We start from the raw sequence: 22,010 nt of genomic DNA, 5'->3' as shown, positions 1-22,010 counted from the left end.
TGGGGTCTGTGGGATGGATAGCTGATGGACAGGGCCCGAGGTAACGCCACCTCGGAGCAGAATTCCCATCATCGTGATACCTTAACCAAGAGAGAATTAAAGTCGGTGCTTACTTGAGAATAGTCATAAAAATAGGTTGGTGTAGACTGACTAGTTCATGATGTTTCTAGTGGGTGTAATTTTTGTGGAGTTCTAGGTTAATCACTGTATTTTCAAAACTTTTCTAAAGGTTTTACAGTTATACAAAAGGTCATTAGAATCTCGGTTTGATGACTTTCGGAAGTGGATCTGAATTAAGTAGTTTAATTAAAATGACATAAATACTGCTTTTTAAAGACCTATTTTGGGCTCCTGGCTGGCTCAGCTGGTAGAGCATCCGCCCTTGGTCATAGGGTGGTGAGTTCCAGCCCTGCCTTAGGTGTGGAGCCTCCTTAAAACTTAACTATTGTGAAATAATTTTGTGCTAAATAGAGAAGGTGCAAAGAGGGCAAAACTCCTATGTATCCTTTACCCAGCTTGCCCGGAGTTGAAATCTCACCTAACTGTGGCACCTCTGGCAAACCTAAGAAGTTAACATTGACGTTAAACTAAACTACAGACTTCATTTGGCTAATCCCAATTTTTCCCAGTTTTTTTTTTTTTTTTTCTTTCTTTGTTGGCGTCCAGGGCCCGGTCGAGGATCCCACACTGCATTTAGTTACTGGGTCCTTACTCGCCTCTGATCTGTGACGGTTCCTCAGTCCTTCTTGTTTTTCACGACCTTGAGGAACGCTGGTGTGTAGATTTTTAACGATGGACTGAAGTTACAGATACTTGTCACAACGATGCCGCAGAGCTGATGTGCGTGCCTGTCGCGGGGCATCGGGGACAATCCAATGTTTACGGGCAGGAGCGCTGTCAGCTGCTGCGGGTGGTGCTCGCCTTCGTCACTCGGTCAAGGTCAAGTTGAGTGGATTCCTTTGTTGCAAAATTAATCGTATTCCCATTTTCCATACTCTGTTCATCAGAAATGAGTAATTTCGACCCTCATGCAAGGTGCGGGGACAGTAGGTTCCACCTCCCAGACAGAAATGCATCAAAGACTCTGGATGTAGGTTGAGGTTACCGCAGTAATGACAAAATATTTTGGGGAAATACTCTAAGGCTGTGTCGGTAGCCTTTTTTTCTTTACGGTTTTATCCCAGCGATTCAAGCATTCGTTGGTGGGATCTTGTTTGCAGCGATGATTACTGGTGGTGTAATGGGAATTTTCTAGTTCCTTCACGCCTTCTGCATTTATTAATGGAACTTCTTTTCGTAACACAGATTGGTTCCTTTTCCCTGGCTTATTTTTTCAATTAATGTCATTGTGGATCTATGGATTTTATTTTGTTCTTTGGGTTATGATTTAATATTCTCACTGTTTTGTTGCTCACACTGTTCCAGCTTTGGCCGCTGAGAGCTCATTCAGGCTCCTGTGCCCTTTCAGCATGACCTGTCCTGTGTATTTTTAACTATGTTCTTTCTGACATATAAGATGCTTCAGACTCCTCTTGTATTTTCCGTTTCTTAGCGCTGGATAAGCCACTTCTCCAAGAAGCCTGGTTTCCTTTTATTACAATCACAACAAAACTTTTTTCTAATAGGGGAAGTAAGTCTTTATATGGATTTTACAAAGTGTCCTTATTGGCTTGTGAGTCTTCAACAAATATTTCTTTTTTTTTTTTTTTAATTTTTTTTATTTATTTATGATAGTCACAGAGAGAGAAAGAGAGAGGCAGAGACATAGGCAGAGGGAGAAGCAGGCTCCATGCACCGGGAGCCTGACGTGGGATTCGATCCCGGTCTCCAGGATCGCGCCCTGGGCCAAAGGCAGGCGCCAAACCGCTGCGCCACCCAGGGATCCCTTCAACAAATATTTCTTAAGGCTTCTGACCCCATTTGCTCACTTAGAAAACTTTTATTTATTTTTTTATTTTTTGAAAGTGTGGGACAATTTTTTTTAAAGATTTTATTTATTTATTCGAGAAGCAGAGAGAGAGAGAGAGAGAGGCAGAGACCCAGGCAGAGGGAGAAGCAGGCTCCATGCAGGGAGCCCGACGTGGTACTTGATCCCGAGTCTCCAGGATCACGCCCTGGGCTGAAGGTGGCGCTAGACTGCTGAGCCACCTGGGCTGCCCCCACTTAGCAAACTTTTAAAGGTGTGTGTGTACCAGCATTCTTAGACACGTAAGACGTGATGATCATTGATCTAGGAGTCTCTAGGTAAAAGAAAGACACATTTCCTCTCCCTCCCAGTATACTTTATTGCACGCTTATGATAAGCCAAGTCCTGTGCTACAAGTCAAGGAAATAATAAGTCAAGAAGCACAGGTTGCTTTTAGGAGCATGTGGGAGGAGTTCTTACCCACTCTCTGTCTAGGTAGAGTATGGAGCAAGTTTTGGAAAATGACTGTGGGATTGAGTGGGGAGGTAGAGGAAAGGTAGGACGAAGGGAAGCCGTTCCACGCAGAGGGGTAGCCGTGGAAAGACTACTCAGTTAATAATTTATCAATTAGATTTAGAGGTAAGCCCCTGGCTGTGTGGGGTGGTGGTGGAGGGAACGGGAGGAAGTGGTGGCGGATCCATATCATGAGAGTCTTGAAGGTAAAACGAAGGCTTGGAAAGTTGAGGGGCTTCCAAGGGAATTTGAGTTGGAAGGTCGTGTAATCAAACCGTGACAGCACCTTGGAGGGTCTGTTGATTTCTAAGAGGCTGTTGTTAGGATGGAGGTGGAAAGAGAAAGTCCTAGCTAACCACTGTGAAGGGGTTCTCGGACTGTGCTAGGGACCACCGCAGACCCCAAAACACGGATTTTAATACTGCTCAGTTCTACTCCCAGAATTTCTGATTCACTTAGATCTGGGTTGGAGTCTGAGATTGTACTTTCCTGGTAGATTCCCAGGTGCTACCGTTGATGCTGATCCTGCCGGTTTGGGGACCACACTTGGTCTTCACTGGGCTGTGATAAAGAGAATGAAGAGCAGGGAATAGGTGGAGGGATTGGCGGAGGTGCCACTGGGTATTCACACTTCCTGACCTTTTGGTTCACTGCTCACATGTAGCCTTGATTTCCTTTAGTGCTGCTGGCTTTTTTGACTAGTGAGGAAAGGGCGGGGATTAGTTTTTGAAAACATTTATGTGGATATATGTGCAGTGTGTTCTGTCATTATCAACTGAAAAGTTGTGTGGTCACCCCGTGGCTAGAAGTCCGTTACTTCTCTGTTGAGGTTCAATTACAGTAGCAGCTGGTTTTACAGGGCACTGCCTAGTACGTGCAGCGCACAGTCTCCAGAAGGTTTTAATGTGGTAGAGTTATTTTGGATAGTTTCTTATTCTGCGTACATGGCATGTCTCTTTAGCTTTGACTCGAGTGATGTTTTATGGAGAAATGTGACTGAAAGGTGAATTTGATTTTTTTTTTTAAACTATTAATCTGAACATGTCAAAATAGTTTTTTTTTTAAAGTGTGAATAGTAAGATTTGGAGATACAGCTTTTTATTTTCGTGGCACGATAGTTATAATAATTTTTTTCTTTAGGCCGATCATTGTAGGACATAGAACTCTAGATTTAAAGTCTGTAAAAAACTCGTATCCATGAGATTCAGTCCTTAATGAGATTTGAACATACTGAAGTGATAAATCCCCAATTTTTTTCCCTCCATTGACTAATGATCAGTGTTCTCCAAGAAAATTATAAAATGTAGGGCGCTTGGGTGGCTCAGTCAGTTAAGTGTCCGACTCTTGATTTCAGCTCAGCTCCTGATCTCAGGGTCCTGAGGTGGAGCCCCGTGTCGGGCTCTGTGCTGAGTGTGGAGCCTTCTTGAGGTTCTCTCTCTCTCCCTCTGTCTCACTCCCCCTCCCCCCCCACGAACTTGTGTGCGCACTCTCTCAAAAAAATTAAAAATAAAAGAAAATGAAAACACCCATCACCGTGTTAACAACTGAAGTGGAGTTCTCATTTTTTAAAGGGACATATTTTTTATAATTTGTATACATGTAAGCATACATTCACGTTTTAAGGATTCAAGAATACTAAAATGGTAAGGGAAAATAAATTTTGTGGAAGGTTAGAAGACAGTGATAAAAAGCAAATTGCTTAGTTTAAGATGATGGTTATGGGGATAGTTGGGTATAGGTTTTTAGAGGTATAGGCCTTTTTCAGGCTTGGACAAAGTACTGGATATTTACTATTCAATTGCAATAACTTAATTTCAGACTTGATAGTTTTTAAGGATTAAAATATCACAACAAAATAACTTTAATCCAGATTAAATTACTTTTTTGTGGGACAGTCTATGATCATTATACATTTTGCACATTTATACGAGTATCCCTGTGTGTGTAGCAAGTGATACGTAGGAGGTGAAGCCACTAATGGCTTCAAAAATGATTTGACTTTTTAATAATGTGAATGTAGTACCTAGGCAAAAGTATTTTTTCTTCTCTTATTCCCCTAGACTCTGAACCATTCAGTTCCTTTCCTGGAATCAGCCATTATTATCAGTTTCCTCTGTATCTTCATTATTATCAGTTTTCTCTGTATTTTTCCAGAGAAATAACTATATGCTATATAAAAAAAAAAGCCAGTGAAGCATATACTTTACAGTCTCTCCTTGATATTGTTGTAAACACAAATGGTAGGATCCTAGTCATTGCTCTAACTTCCTTTCTTCACTAATTTGGATTTCATCCAAATCCATATTTTGGATTTCAAATCAACACATCAAGAGTCTTCCCTCCCCGCCCCCTCTTATAGTTGTGGGTAAGGGGTTTTATTGTATGGATGTACCATAATTCAGCAGGTTTCCCTAGTCGATGGGTATTTAGGTTGCTTTAGTCTGTTGCTCTTACAGTGTTGCAGCGAATAGCCTGGGTACAGGTGTCGTCGTGCGTGCAAGGAGGTCTGATGATAAATTACTGGAATTGGAAGTGCTGGATCAAAGGATGTATACATTTGTAAGTAGATAACTGCTGCCAGACGGACTTCTCAGAGGCTTCCTGCTCCCAATACTTTCCCCACACTCTTGCCAACATAGTGTAGTGTTGCCAGAAGTTTTGCTCTTCCTTAATTTGATAGTGAAGATGGTAGTTAGTGTCTAATTTTTTTTTAAGATTTTAATTTATTCATGAGAAAGAGAGGCAGAGACACAGGCGGAGGGAGAAGCAGGCTCCCTTCAGGGAGCCCGATGGGGAACTCGATCTCAGGACCCCGGGGTCACGCCCTGAGCTGGAGGCAGATGCTCACCCACTGAGCCACTCGGGTGCCCCCTATTTTATTTTATTTTGTTTTGTTTTGTTTTATTTATTTTTTTTATTTTTTATTTTTATTTTTTTTTAAGATTTTATTTATTTATTCATGAGGCACAGAGAGAGAGAGAGAGGCGGAGACACAGGCAGAGGGAGAAGCAGGCTCCATGCAGGGAGCCCGACGTGGGACTCGATCCCGAGCTCCAGGATCAGGCCCTGGGCTGAAGGCGGCGCTAAACCGCTGAGCCACCGGGACTGCCCCCAATTTTTTTTTTTAAAGTATATTGCGTGCCCAGCATGGGGCTAGAATTTACAACCCCAAGATTAAGAGTCCCATGCTCTACGGACTGAGCCAGCCAGGCGCCTCTTGCTTTTTATTTTAAGTGAGGTTGAGTGTCTTTTATATAGTTGAGTCATTTCCTTTAGTGGACTATTGTTTTTTGGACTCTTCTACCATTTTCTATTGTGGCATAAATTATGTAAGATAAAGTACATACATTTTAAATGTATAACTTTGTAAACTTTAGTTGAGGTATAATTTACTCCCGGTAAAAATAACAGATTTCAAGTGTACGGTTTTGGTAAGGTTTGACAGCTTTACATGACCATGTAATTGATCCCAGTTAATATTTAGAGCATTTCCGTCACCCAGAAAGAAGTGATTTCAGGCCCGCCTTTCATTCAGTTTTTCCCTCTTCCTACGTCAGGTAATCACATTCCTTATTTGTCTTACCGTAAATTAGTTATGCCCATGAATTTTTATTGTAGTCTACATAGAACTACCAGCAAGATCAGGCTCCAGAACATTTCCTGCCATCGGGCAGGCGCCTTTGTACTCTGTCCCAGGCTCTCCCCCCGAGGGTGACCGCGCTCCTGGCCTGCACCCACTGTGGAACAGAGATTAGTAAAGCTGTGAGTCATCATCTCTGTTGTGTCGGGCAATACTTGTTTTCTTTTCCATTGCTGTATATATGGATATAGCACCATTATCTTTGTGTGAAAGGACACACATTTGGCTTTTTCACCTTTGGGCTATTTTGAATTAAAACTGCAGTTAATATTCCTGTGTGCGTGTGTGTTTTGGAAGATGCATCTTTTGGAAGATACACGTTGAGTGCCTTTTTATGAGTTTATTGTTGATATGTGTTCTTTAACGGGGTGATGACCCATCTCGGAGGTTTTTTTTGTTTGTTTTTTGTTTTCCTTTTTAAATGTGCTGTGTCTATTTGAGTTTGCAAATTTATTTTTTACTGGTTTGCAATATGTCTTTGTCTTTTGATTTCTGGCAAAAATAACCACGAACAGACTTTAAAGAAAAAGTTTTGATCAGAAATTTTTTTGTTTCCAAAGTGCTTTCAAATTCTGTGGTATACTTTGAAAGGCCTTGTTCATTCTGAGGTTATCTTATCTTCATGAACCTAATGTGCCGTCAAATATAAGACATTATGTTACTTTGTGTACTCCCATAAAATAGGAAATATTGTTTAGCTGACACCATTTTTTTTTTTTTTTTTACCATTTAGAATCTTTATACTTACAGCTTTAGTTTTTTTCTATTGTATACTATTTTTCTAGATAAATGAGAGACAGGAAATATAGATTAAATAAATTGGTTAACGTATTCCCCTTAATTTTTCATATTTATTGGACTAGGACTTCCGAGTCTCTTTGACTTGTTAGTGTGTTTCTGTATTGTCTCATGTGCCTCAAGAATGTTGGCAGGGGAGGGAGGGGGGGCATTTGGATTTTTTTTTTTTGTCTGTTTTTATTTAAATTCCATTTGGTTAATATATAGTGTGATATTAGTTTCAGTGTAGTGATTCAGTAATTTCCATACATAAACCAATGCTCATCACAAGTGCACTTTTTTTTTTTTTTTACAAGTACACTTCTTAATACCCATCACCTATCTCACCCATCTCCCCACCCACCTCTCCTCTGGTAACCCTCAGTTTGTTCTCTATAGGTAAGAATCTGTTTCTTGGTTTGCCTCTCTCTTTTTTCTTTTTTTCCTTTGCTCATTTGCTTTGTTTACTAAATTCCACATATGAATGAAATCATATGGTATCTGTTTTTCTTTGACCAATTAATTTATTTTGCTTTGCCTAGTACTCCGGCTCTTTCCATGTCGTTGCAAATGGCAGGATTTAATTTTTTTAATGGCCAAGTAATATTCCATTATGTGTGTATCTTTTTTATGCATTCATCAATCAATGGACACTTGGGCTATTTCCATACTTTGGTTATTGTAAATAATGCTACTCTAAACATTAGAGTGCATGTATCCTTTTGAATTACTATTTCTGTATTCTTTGGGTAAATACCCAGTAATGCAATTGCTGGATTGTAGGGTGGTTCTATTTTTAATTTTTTTAGGAACCTCCAGACTGTTCTCCTTAGTGGCTGCACCAGTTTGCATTTGATTGGTGTGTGTGCGCATTTTTTAAAAGAATCCAGAGAAGATCTAAAAGCTGTGCTATTAAGCTGACTTTGCAATTGGGTTGACCTAGTTTGTTTTTTTCTAGCTTAGGGCTTAAAAGAGTGACCCAACTATGTATTCAAGGTTTTTTTCTACAAAGTTGCTGGGTTTGGTATATAAGGTTTAAAAGTGGCACTATTATTTCAGGGTTTTTCTTCTCAGTGGCTGACTGCCATTCTACAAATGTTGATGCTGATTGCAGTACTTATAAGCAAGGACAGATATGACATGATGCTAGCTGGCCCACGCTAATTGTAAGATAAATCATGATTTTACACTGTGTTCTTCAGGTAAAGAGTGCAGTATAAAATCAAAGAAATGCATTTTTTCTAGGTCTGTTTGAATTATAGCCCTAATTTAATAAATAAGTGAAAATATTTGTGCAGTTAGAACTGTAGTTTGTGTGTGTGTGTCTGTATATACATGTATATATAGAAGTTCAGAGGGGAAAATAAACTGTGTGGCTGAACTGTTTACTGCCTCTGGATACTCACAGCCTTGGTTAGTCTGGTAGTCGTCGTACAGTAATCTATGTAGGATTATACGTGCTTACTACTAAATTCAAAGTCTTTGACTTGCATTTTATTAATTGAAAATAGAATTAACGGGTTCCATAGCTACATAAAAATGTGAAGTAGATGCAGGAAATAATGTTTGCCTACTGCTTGTAGAAATCTCTAGTAAGAGTTTTGGGGAAAAGAAAACTTAAAGGCCACATAGACTAACTAAAATAACCACATGAAAAGTGAGAAAGGCAAGAACTGGTGGGGTTATTGAGATAATAGGAAGACAGAACAGAAAAACAGCAAAAACAACTCAGAATATAACAAATGGAAAATTAAGGTGTTGAATAGGCTTTTATCACATTAAAAAAATCCGTAGGCATATTTGTGTATATAAGATGATTTTTTAACTGGCTTTGATTGTTTAGTACTTAGTCATACATTTATAATTTTATTAAGGATTCTAGAATGTTGTTAGGATTCTAGAATTTAGACTTGTTTGATTTAGGACTCTTGAGTTTTAAATAAAACCCAGCAATTGAGAGGTTGATGGAAAAGAAGAATTTATATGAAAGTATCTCATGAAATTTGGTACAGGGATATAGCCTGGAATTGGAAACACCATGGGAACTAGGGACACAGTGGAGTCTGTGCTGGACATTATTTCATTCTCCTTTCTCTGCATGCGGACCACATACTTCTTACATGGCCCACAAATCCACAAAACAAGGCTTCAAGCAGCTCTTTAATTTATATGTTATTTGCCTAAGCTCCTAGAGAAAAGCATTCTTTTGTTCTTCCCATTCTCTTATTTTTCTTTCTCTTAGATTAAGTAATGTACTCAGCATCACATGCAAATATGGCTGTGTAGCCAGCTCTTAGAAGCTACTAAATATAAGTCAGAGGAGATCTAAACTATGAGGTTAGATACGTGAACCCGGGGGTAGTATCAATGACCTTGACCTATTGATACAGCTTTTCGGAAATTTAAACAGATAAACATGCTAAATTTTACTGAAGCAAAATATTGAGTCTTTATGAAGATGTATAACTAGTGTATCTGTAACTCAGCGGCATGGCCAGTCGAGTTTGGGGCCAGCACAGCTTGTCATAAAAGCATGAAGGGCCACCATCAGGGTTAGCCAGCCCTCTACACCAAGGCCGGACGGGCTGTTACCTGCTTAGAGAGGGCTCTCTTGGTGTCATAGGAGCTCGTACTTTTTCTTAATGTGTACCACTGTTTATAATTCTACATTTACATATAATTCTACAATTACATATAATTCTACATTTACATTTCCTCCCTTTCCCACTAGAATGTTAAGGACTGAGGTACCTTTGTGCTTGGAAGGGGTGTTATAAATGCTTATTTTAAGAAAAGAGAGAATAGATATAAGAATTCATGCTGCTAAAATATGAGAGTTTTATGTCTTTGTGTTTTCAAGTAGTTATTTTGATCAGACTTGTCATTTATATGTGTGTAAATTATATATATTGGCTTTATATAGTTTTTCTTAATAAATCATGCACTTCTCATAACAGCATTGAACGTGCTCTATTTTAAAATAGAGGGTCCTTATTTTCATAAATTGGTGCTCTAAATTGTACTGTGAGTGGTAAATTACTTACCATTTTAGAGGGAATCTTTTTAGCATTAGAGAATTGATATAATTTCAAGAAGCTTGTTCATTCAGTTTTGGAAGTGAGCTGTTTACTTGCCTCAGTAGGAGAAATCAGGCCTAGCATTTTAAACCCGGATAGAGACTGCTTTTTCTTTTTTTTCCCTTTGAGAAAATCCGACTGAGTGTCACATGAATGGTAAAAAAAAAAATCCTTGTCACTATAGGAATTAGAAAAGAATTTTTCCTGTTCTCTTTACATTTAAGTCAGAAGATCTGAAGTTCTTTTTTTTTTTTTTTTATTTTGTTATTCCAGCATTTGTTTTTTTTTTTTTATATTTTAACTTCAACTTGCCAACATATAGTGTAACACCCAGTGCTCATCCTATCAAGTGCCCCCCTCAGTGCCTGTCACCCAGTCACCCCCACCCCCCAAACCCTCCCCTTCCACAACCCTTTGTTTCCCAGAGTTCAGAGTCTCCCATGCTTTGTCTTCCCTCTAATTTTTCCCACTCAGTTCCCCTCCTTTCCCCGGTAGTCCCTTTCACTATTTCTTATATTTCCTCTATAAGTGAGACCATATGATGATTGTCCTCCGATTGACTTACTTCACTCAGCATCATACCCTTCAGTTCCAGCCACGTCGAAGCAAATGGTGGGCATTCATCCTTTCTGATGGCAGAAAAATCTCAAGTTCTAATAGGATATTTCTACATTGAGGCTTTTTTGAATGTTAATAATTTTAGAGAACATATTGTATTTTTATAGCTTTTCTAGTTTTGGAGGTGGGGAGACAGGTCCTTTTAGTGGTCTCAGTAGTTTAAGTGTGGCCCATAGGATTGGTGTCCCTGCTCTTGATTTATACTGAGCTGTATGTAGAAGAACGATACTGATTTAGTATTATTGCAAGAAGTTAGGTTAATCTGGGGGGTTGAAGTAATCTTTTTTTTTTTTTTAATAAAGATTTTACTTATTTATTCACGAGAGACACACAGAGAGAAGTTGAGACACAGGCAGAGGGAGAAGCAGGCCCCACGCAGGGAGCCTGATGCGGGACTCGATCCCGGGACCCCCAGGATCACGCCCTGAGCTGAAGGCAGGTGCTCAACCACTGAGCCCCCGGGCTGCCCGGGTTGAAATAATCTGAAGGTTGCCAGTGGTTGTCAGTTGTCTTGAGGCTAGCTAGTGGTATTCATCCAAAGTGGTTAAAGTGCGACAGATTTCCTAATCACATCCACACACAGGTTAGTCAGCTTCTTAGCTCCTCTTAGTTGTTGCTTCTGAACCGTCTCCTGGAAGCAACACCATGGCAACACACAGAGTCTCAGGCATTAATGTATAATATGTAATTTAGGAAGTATCACTGCCAGAGTAGCGGCTTTGTTGTAAATTCCCATATTTGAACTGGGATTTGCAAAAGGTTTTTCTTTAAAAATAATGCATAAGAAGTGGTTAGTTGTCCAGGAGTAAATGTCATTTCTTCCCTAGTCATATAGAGTGTTTTACTGAACAGTGCCGTGGGTGGGAACTTAAGGTATGTGAGAAAAGGTGGAGAGTTGAGGTTATGGGCAAACCTGTTAATAAGGCTTTTTGGGGGAAGATGTAACCAGAATAAAATAGTAAAGATATTATTTATGACTTTAAAAATAAACTATGTGGAAGTGCACTTTACATATAATAAAATATACTCAGTTGAAATGGCTAATTCACTGGGTTTTGAGATATATAGATATATATGTGTTCTATATATATATATATTTGTGCAACCTCCACAGTTCAAACCGAGGCACATGTTCGTTGCAGAAAACATTTCCTTGTCCCCAGCTGCGGTCATTACACTGTTCACTCCCATCCCAGGCACCCACTGATGTGCTTCCTAACACTACAGATTAGTTGTGCTGCTTTAAACATTTTCTATCAATGGGATTGCATTCCATTTTATGGTAGGCAGAATGAAAGCTTTTCTAAGATGTCCACACTTGAATCCCCAGAACCTGTGAATATTTTACTTTACATGGCAAAAGGGATTTTGCAGATGTGATTAAGTTAAGGGCCTTGAGGTGGGGAGATTATCCAGGTGGGTCTAACCTAACCTGTCCAGTCCTTAAAAACCATAGTCTGGGAGGTGACAACTACAGAGCAGTCCAAGAGATCCAGTTTAGCAAAAAAAGCAGGCTTAGAAGATGGAGGAAGGAAGATGCCTCTGTTAGCTGGAAGGGTCAAGGCACTGTCCTTCGAAAGCCTCTGAAGAGCAATGTGGTTCTGCTCTCGCCCATTTTCGTCCATTGAAACCTGTGTCAGAATTTGGGATAATAAATTTGTGTTTTTAAGCTGCTACGGTTGTGGTAATTTGTTGCAGCAACAATAAAGTAATATTCTTGGCTTTTTTTTTTTTTTTAATTTCATCATGCTGTTGCCTATATTAGTAATTAGTTCGTTTTTTTATTAGTACAGTCTCATCATAGGATTTATCATACTTTTTTAAAATTTTTTTATTTATTTATGATAGTCACACACACACAGAGAGAGAGAGAGAGAGAGAGGCACAGACACAGGCAGAGGGAGAAGCAGGCTCCATGCCGGGAGCCCGACGTGGGATTCGATCCCGGGTCTCCAGGATCACGCCCTGGGCCAAAGGCAGGCACCAAACCGCTGCACCACCCAGGGATCCCTTATACTTTTTTTATTTACTCGCCTGTTGATGGACATTTGGATTGTTTCCAGGTTTGAGGTATTAGAAGTGAAACTACTTGTGATTATTTGTATTCAGGTCTCTGTATGGACATGGTATTTTCACTTCTTTTTTACCTGGAGTGTGATTGCTAGATCAAGTGCTAAATGTATGTTGAGTTTTATAAGAAACTGCCCAACTGTTTTCCAAGTACCAGTTTACATTTCCACCAATAGTTTTCCCACCTTGGAGTTCTAGCCTTTTTAATCTTAGCCATTCTAATTGATGTGTTACTTCATCTCATTGATGACATTCATGTATCTTCTGTGAATGGTTTAAATATGTTGCTCATTATTTATTTGGGTTGATATGTCTTCATATTACTGTGGTAGCTTTCCTGATATATTCTGGATACAAATCCTTTGTCAGAACTACATAGAATATTTTTTTCAAGTGTATGGCTTACTTTTTCTTCCTGCTTTTTTTGTAGAGTAGAAGTTTTAAATTTGATCAAGTCTAGATTATATATTTTCTTCTTTCATGATTTGTGCTTTTTGTGTTCTAAGGAAGTTTATCCTATGTGTCTTTAAGAAGTTCTGGGATTTTAGCTTTTACTTTTAGGTCCGTGATCAAACATTAAATCACTTTGATTCAACTTTTGTGTATGGGATGAGATAAATTCATTTCTTTTTCCACGTGAATACCCAGTTGTTTTGGTATTACTTGCTGAAAAAAATGACTGTCCTTTCACCATGAATGATCTTAACACCTTTGTCAAAAATCTGTTTTGTTTTTGTTTATGGTGAGGATATATGTAGATTTTTTAATGATCTTCCATGGATGTGATCATATTGTCTGAATAAAGAAATTTATTCTTGTTTTTATCTGTATGCCTTCACTTCTTGTTTTATTTCAACTGAGTGGTGCCTTCAGTACAGTGTTGCATGGGTGTTGGTGATATAGGACATTGGTGCCTTGTTCTCAATTTTAGGGGCAAAGCAGTCTTTCACCATCAATTATGATGTTAGCTGCAGGTTTTTCATAGATAATAACTCTTTATCACGTTGAGGATGTTTTCTTCTGTTCCGACTTAGCTGAGTATTTTTATTGTGCATGCATATTCATTTTTTTCAGGTTTTTGTTGCATCTATTGATATGATCATGTATGTGTTTTCTCCTTTGTCTTGTTGATATTATGGATTATATTGCTCTAACATTTGAAGCCATCTTTGCATTCCAGAGTCATGGTGTACTATCCTTTTTATATATTGTTAATTTGGTTTCCTAATAACAATCCTTTATTAAGGATTTGTTCATCTGTGTTCATGATGGATTGACTTACAGTTTTTGTTTGCTACTGCTTTGTCTGGTTTTGGTATTGGAGTAATGCTAATTTCAGGAAATTAGAAACATTTGCCTTCTGTATTTTTTCAGAATTTATATAGATTTGATATCCTTAAAATGTTTGATACAATTTGCCAGAAAAGTCGTCTGGGCCTGGAGTTTTCTTTGTGGATGGGTTTTAATACATCAAATTTCTTCTTATAGATACAGAGCAGTGTAGATTTTCTCTCTGTTCTTGAGTCATTTTGGTAATTTGTGTCTTTTCAAGAGTTTTTCTTTTAATTGCAGAAATTTATTAGCTTAATATCCATATTTTAATGAGTATGGAATCTAGTTAAATTACCTTTTTCGTTGCTCATAGTTGGCAGTATGTCTTTCTCCTGATCAGTTTAGGGAAAGGTATAGACATTTCATTGATTAATTCAAAGACTTGTTTCACTGCTTTTTTCTCTGTACTGTGTCTGTACGGTGTCTATTTTCTTTTGCTCTGATATCTGCTTTATTTCCTTCCATTTACTGAGTTTATCTTTTTTTAACTTCTTAAGCTTAGATCTGTGATATCAAATGCCAGTTCCTTTTTTAATATTTAGTGCTATAAATTTTCCTTTAAGTGCTGCTTTAGCTGCATCCCACAATTTTCAATACACTGCTTTCATTTTCATTTACTTAATGATGATTTCTAATTTTCTTTGTGATTTTTTTTTCTTTGACTCACTAGTTATTTTAGACATGTGTTTCCTGATTTCTAAATATTTGAGAACTTTGTACATGAGTTTTTCTTTGTGGTAAGTGAAAATACTCAATGTGATTTAAATCTTTTAGGTTTGTATTTGTTTTGTAGCTCTGCTCTGCATTTGGTCTATTTTGGTAATGTTCTGTTTGCACTTACTATATTCTGTTTCTGTTGTGTGGTGTTTTTTATAACTGACATTTAAAGTCCTATTGGTTAGGCATTCAGATCTTCTATATTCTTATGATTTTTATGTTTATTTTTATTAGTTATGGAGTAAAAAGTGTTAATATACAAATCCAAATGCAGTTTATTTCTCCTTTAAGTTCTCTCAGCCTTCATATCTTGTATTTCCAAGTTATGTTTTTGCTAGGTGTGCACATTTAAGATTTTTATGTCTTTCTGATGGATTAACCACTTTCTCATTCGAAACATTCCTTAGTCCTTTTCATGAAAGTACTTTGTTTGATATTACTGTAACCACTACAGCTTCCTTATACGTAATTTTTGCATGGTATGTATTTTCCATCCTTTTTCCTTTAATCTGTATATTTTTATAATGGGTTTCTTTTAAACAGCATGTAAGTGGGTCTTATTTTTAAAAACTAGGTTGATAATTTGAATTGGATTTAGATTTTAGGTCATTTACATTTAATGTAATTACTAATGTGATCAAATTTAAGTATATTACCTTGTTATTGTTGATTTACTAATTTTTAACATTTCATTTTATTTCCATTATTGACTTATAAGTCAAACCTCATTGTTTCTTTATTTTTAGTGGTTACCCTACAGTATGCAGTTTTGCTTGCATACTTTCATAGTGTGTTTTCAACTAAAATTATGCCACTTTATGTATAAGGTTATGGTAGTCTGTTTTTCTCCCTTTCTTATATGCTCTACATTTTATTTCCAAAGATGTTACAAACTCCAGGATATATATTTTTTGCCTTAAACATTTTATTTTATTTTATTATTATTATTGTTTTTAAAGATTTTATTTATTTATTCATAGAGATGCAGAGAGAGAGAGGCAGAGACACAGGCAGAGGGAGAAAGCAGGCTCCATGCAGAGAGCTTGACATGGGACTCCATCCAGGGTCTCCAGGATCATGCCCTGGGCTGCATGCGGCGGTAAACCGCTGCGCCATTGGGGCTGCCCATGCCTTGAACATTTTAGAGGAAACTTAAAGATGAAAAGTTCTTTATATTTGGATGCGTATTTACCAGTTCCAGCATTCTTCATTCTTTTGGGTAGATCAAAATGTTTACCTGTCTGTGTTGTTTCCCTTCTGCTTAAGAACTTTTTCCAGGATTTGTGCTAGTCAGGTCTGTGGGCAAGGAATTTTGTCAGCTTTAATTTGCTGGTTTTTCGTTTAAATTTTTGAAAAATATTTTCATTGAATATAGAAATAATGTGTTGTCATCTTTTTACTTGAGTAGTTTGAAATAATCTTTCCATTATGTTTTTCTTTTCATAGTTTCTGATGAGAAGTCTACAGTGTTTTGTTCCTTTTTTTCTTTGTTTTTTTTCCTGACTGCTTTTATGATTTTTCTTTTCAGCACTGATTTTCAACAATTAGATAGTAGTGCGTTTAGCTTTCTGTGTATGATTATGTGGCTTTCTTTTTATTTTGCTTGAGTTTATTTGAGTTTCTTAGATATCTGGATTTATATTTTAACAGAATTTCAAAAAACTTTTAAGATTTTTTTTTTTTTTCTCTTTCATCTTCTGCAACTCCCAAGTACAGGTATGTTTGCCTGTTTGTTATTTATTCACACAGATCATTATGGCTTTTTTCTCCCTTTGAATTAGACATTTAGTTTCCTTTAAAAGTCAATTTAAGTCTTACAGAATTGTGGCTTTTGATAGATGCTGGGGTTTCTCCTCAAATTTAAAATATTTTGTATTGTCCTTGTGAGTTTACTCTGGCACTCTGGGGTGCTTCAGTGGCCTAATTGGGAACTGGGAGCCTATATCTGTAGTCAGAAATTAAATGAAGGTCTTCAGATCTGCTACTCATGTGTGTTAAGGACCTGTAATATACAGGTTTTATATTATTGAAGATCCTGTTCATCATATGCCAATGTCTTTTCCGTAAGGACTTATGATAGAAGTGTTTACATGTTTGTTACATAGAAATATGTAATGTTTATTACATAGAACTGTGTAAACCATATTTATGGTTTTAGGAACAGGAATTGAGGTGCAGTTGTCTTATTGTGGCTGTGACTTTTTAAGTCATTTAGCATATTTAGGTTCTTCTGCTAGAAAACTGGTGTTTGTGGTAAAATGTAATATAAAATTTATCATTTTAACTAGTTTTAAGTGTACAACTCAGTGGCATTCAGTATATTCACAGTGTTGTGAATCATCACTGTCACCCATTTCCAGAACTTTTTCATCATCCTAAACAGATACTCTGTACACATTGAAGAATAATTCCTCAATCCCCTTTGTCCCAGGTAAACTTTTATTATCTTTTCCATATCTAAGAATTGTCTATTCTAGGTACTTTTACTTAGATGGAATCCTAATATTTCTCTTTTTGTGTCTGGCTTATTTTACTTAGTATAATGTTTATATTGTACTAAGTATAAAGTATATAAGTATAAAATTTGCCCTTAGCTTAATTGATATATAATTGACATAAAGATTCAGTGTTTAATATTTTGAGGAACAGCCATGCTGTATGTTTGTCACAGTGCTGTATGTTTCTCTTTATTTCTTTTCATCAATAAAGATACACCATTTTACATTCTCATTGTGCAAGGGTTCCACTTTATACACATCCTCACCAACACTTGTTATTTTCTGTTTTTTTTTTTTTAACTTAAAATTATTTTTGTTACGGTAAAATACAATGTAAAATTCATCACGTGTACTTTTTAAGTGTACCTTTTAGTCATGTTAATAAGTAAATTTACATGGTTGTACAGCCAGTCCTCAGAACTCTTTTCATCTGTAGAATTAAAACTATATCCATTAAATAATAATTCCCTATTTCCCCCTCCTAGTTCCTGGTAACCACTCCTCTAGTTTCTGTTTCTATGAATTTGAGTACTCTGGATACCTCATAAGTGGCATTATATGGTATATTTCTTTTTTGTGACTGGCTTCTTTCATTTAGTATAATGTTCTTAAAGGTTCACCTTTGTTGTAGTATGTATCAGAATTTCCTTCATTTTTAAGGCTGAATAGTATGTATGTGTAGAGTATATTTTGTTGAGCCATTCATCGTTTGATGGACACTTAGGGTTGCTTCTACCTTTTGGCTACTATGAATAATGCTGCCATGAACATGAGTGGACAGATGTCTTCAAGTCCCTGCTTTTAGTTCTTTCACACCCCAAAATGGTATTGCTGATCATACAGTAATTTTATTCTAAATTTTTTGTGGAACCACCATACTGTTTTCCATAGAGACTGCACCATTTTACATAGTCAGTGCACAGGGGTTCCATTTTCTCCACCTCTTTGCCAAGACATTATCATTATTATTATATGATAATAGCTATCCTAATGGATGTGAGATGATAATGTGGTTTTGTGATTCCTAATGATTAATGATATTTAACATCTTTCCATATGGTTTTTGGTCATTTGCTTATCTTAGGAGAAAAGTCTGTTCAAGTCCTTTTCCATCTAAAAATTGGATTGTTTATGGTTTTTGTTGTTGAATTGTAAGAGTTCTTTATTTTGGATATTAGTCTCTTACCAGATAGGAGTTGCAAATATTTTTTTCCATTCCCTATGTTGCCTTTTCGTGCTGTTGATTGCGTAATTTGATACACAGGTTTTTTTGTTTTGTTTTGTTTTTGTTTTTATTTGATAATAGCCATTCTAACAGTTGTGAGGTGGTACATCACCGTGCTTTTGATTTAATGATCTAATGATGATGAACATCTTTTCAAGTACTTCTTGGCCACTAGCATATCTTTTTTGGGAAAGCTTGAGGTTTGAACAAGTGTTTTTGTACCTGTTTCCATTTATACTGTATTAGATTTTGATCTTGACATTAATCAAATATGAGGTACTGGGCCTCAGTACTGGGTCATTTTACTTTTTGTGGGTCCATAGAAGACAATAAAGATACATGTCTTGATTACAAACCAAGTCTTCTAGCACTGTGGTTCTGCAGGTAACATCAGCTGAATCAAGGAATGTGACAGGGAATTGTAAAGAGCAAGAGCTGAGGAGACCTTTAGGAAAGATGTGTGGAAAACAAAAAGAACAGTGCGGACTAAACAAAAAGAACTATTGGGAGCAATAATAGTTCTTTTAGGGCTAATCAAGAGCAAAGTAAATGGGATGGAATATCAGACTCAGAAGAAGCTTTATAAATGATGGCTACAGAGATTTATCTAGAAAATAGAGAAATAGTAGAACCAGGGTCAGCATTGCCTGAGTATGTGAGGGAAATTAAATATGGATACGTTTTCAAAGTTTTTTGCAAAAGCTTAGAGTAGATAGAATGAGACTCAAAGTAGTCAATCATTTGGCTCTAGAGAAACCAGAGAGAAGGGATAGTAGTCTAGAGTGAGAAGTAAGTCTATCATCCAGAGCGAATATAGCAAGTTTTAGAAGTCTCATGGACTGAAAAATACAGTGGGAGCATCTTTGGAAGAAATTTTGCAATTTTGAATTGAGTAATCTAAATAAACTTTTAACTTTCTTTAATTGTATTGTTATTCCTGAAATTTCCTCATGCTACCTACTTGAATAACTTGAACTATCTATTTGAATCAACTTGGAACAAATTATATTTAGCAGTATTTAGGACAAAAAAGTACTGTATCTAATGGGAAAATTCCTATTCTCTTAGGTGGTGAAAAATTATTCTGAGATTTCACCATACCCGAGACAGGGAATATACCGCAGGTGTTCTGGAGTATGTATAGCTGGGTTTCACACCCAGCCTATTTACTACTTTATGTAAATCATCACCAACCAAGAGAACATAATGCAACTTTTTAAATATTGTTTTTGAGACAAACTGATAAAATTAAGTTACATTGAGACATAAATACTTAAAAAATATTTCATAAGTGGAGTGGTGTAAACTGAAAATATATGGTCTTAAGAGTCAAAGGCTCTCTGGCTCTCTTCTTTGGTTTTATTTTTATTTTTATTATTTATTTATGTAATAAACATTTTGTTTATCAGAGAGCGTGTGAGTGAGCAGCAGGCAATGGGAGAGGGAGAAGTCGGCTGCTGGTTGAGCAGGAAGCTATGGCGCTGGATCCCAGGACTTGGGATCATGACTTCAGCCAAAGGCAGATGCTTAACCACCTGAGCCACCCAGGCACCCCTATTTTTTTTTTTTTTTTAAGTAGGCTCCACGCCCAGCATTGGAGCTCAACATCGGACTTGAACTCATGACTCTAAGATCAAGACCCACGCTGAGATCAAGAGTCAGATGCTTAACAGACTGAGCCACCCAGGTGCCCGACTGCTTTGATTTTAAATACCACAGTAATGCTGGGCAAGTGACCCAATTTTCTCTTCTCACTAGAGCTGCATTATCTGTAAAATAAAGCAGTGTCACATCTGATTCTGTGATGCCGTTTTGTTTTATTATTATTATTGGTTTTTTAAGCTACCTTAGAAACAAATACATTATTTGTAACCTTATTTCTAGGAGAGAGTGAGTTTTAAGTTCCGTACAACCGACTCACTGATGTGAGTCATCACTGGTGAACTTGCATTATTTGGCGAGATCAAATTGAGATTCTACAAATTCCTTCAATATTGTGTCTTAATTTTTAAATGAAGGTAATGTAAAACTTTGGCTGTTTCTCCTTATTAGTTAATACCTTTCTCTACTCTAGTGTCAGCCTGCTGTAGCCAGGATTGTGTCGAAGGATCCTTAGGCAGTCCTGTTGCGTTCCTCGTGGCGCCTGAACGGACCCTTCTACGTGGCCTGTCGTTTTCCACACAGAGCTAGTCCTTGGGAGGGTCCGGGTATTGGACAGAGCTGGGAATACTACCAGGAAATGGGAAATTTTTTCCTAAGACATTGTTAAACTATACAGGAGGGAGAAAGAGTGTCAGAAAGCTATTAGTGTCAGAAAACAGGTGCCAGATAAATGCTCTTTCTTTTGCCAGGATCCCAGAATGAAGAAGGTATGGGTACTTCGAAGGGTCAAATTATTTTTTTCCTAATGAAAAAGGAAGAAAGACTCAGGGACCGGTCAGTTTTCAATTTAGTGACCTAGTGACTTTGAGCTCTGGATTTTGGTTTGCAGAGAGGGCACCCTGCTCTGAACATTTTTTAACAGCTGCATTTTCCAGTCATCTGTGAGGTTTTTTTCTTCTTCTGACTCCTTTTGCCTAGTTTTAAGGAACTGAGGACTATACCCTGCTTAAAATGTCAACCCCTTTGACACTACACTTATTTTTTTCCTCTTTTGAATTCTTGAATCCTGTTCTCTCAACTCCCGTTAAAAAGAAAACTCAGTTAAAAGAAAAAAAAAAATCTCCCTTGCTGCAGCCCCCCCCCCCTCCATTTGTACTTAAACAACTGTAGCAAGCTTTTTCCTAAAAACTGTAATTTATGAAGGGCTTGTTTTCTAAGTTGGTGTGCGAGTACATTAGTAGAGTACATTTGGCTTCTGGTTACCTGCATTCTGACTGTCCTGAATGTGGCCTTTGTGACGCTAACTTCTAGTCTGATGTATATGCCCTTGTAATAGTAGAGTAGGTGAGAGGAAAAAAAATTAGACTTTCTGGTTTAACTGTAATTATGGGATGTAAATTGTGCAGTGCTACGTCTCTCATGTTCTCAAAGTAGGTGATCAGAGATGATAGAGGTACATATATACCTACTTAAGATTTGCCTGCATGGGATTTCCTCAGTAATTTAGAATAATTTTAGAGCAGAAGTTGGCATAGTATTTCTGTCAAGAGCCAGATAATAAATATTTTAGGTGACTACTCAAGTCTGCTTGTTTGCTCTGCCATAGACAAATGAATGGACAATATCATTTTACTTACGCTAGACACTGAAATTTGAAGTTCGTATGATTTTTACATTCTTCTCCCTCCCCAACAATTAAAAATATAAAAACTATTCTTAGCTTGTGGGTTGTACAAAATGCAGGTTGGATTTGGCCTATTGGGACATCATTTTTAGTAGAATGATGATAAGTTTGTTTCAGTTGTTGTCCTCTACTATTTAAGGAATTAATTGTAGAATTTGTATCGTATGAAATTAGCTTTCAGATCTAAGAAGCCTGTTATCAGCAAATTATCTACCCATCTTAAGCCTTAGTTTTCTTATATATAAAATAGGAATAATGTTAGTATTATAAAGTTACAGCTCTTTACTACAAACAACAATGCACTCTGGCTATTGTAAGTAGAATAGGGAATTATTAAAGAATATTAGGTAG

At 37.1% G+C, this 22,010-nt stretch overlaps 1 protein-coding gene across 10 annotated transcripts in view; it reads left to right on the top strand.

The window, feature by feature from the left end:
• The window catches only part of TBL1XR1 (TBL1X/Y related 1), a 187,478-nt gene that overhangs the window by 36,340 nt on the left and 129,128 nt on the right, over positions 1–22,010 (top strand). The window contains exon 1 of one of the 10 annotated variants that reach the window (XM_025425644.3): positions 21,413–21,428. The exons of the other annotated variants lie outside the window; for them this stretch is intronic. The gene's annotated coding sequence lies outside the window, so the exon portion shown is untranslated. Of the gene's footprint in view, positions 1–21,412; positions 21,429–22,010 lie in introns of those variants that run through there. 10 annotated transcript variants of the gene reach the window in all.

Source organism: Canis lupus, chromosome 34 (assembly GCF_003254725.2).
Source record: "Canis lupus dingo isolate Sandy chromosome 34, ASM325472v2, whole genome shotgun sequence".
Classification (NCBI taxonomy): Eukaryota; Metazoa; Chordata; class Mammalia; order Carnivora; family Canidae; genus Canis; species Canis lupus.
The sequence above is the reverse complement of the archived record's forward strand: the minus strand, read 5'-3'. Positions and strand labels throughout refer to the sequence as shown.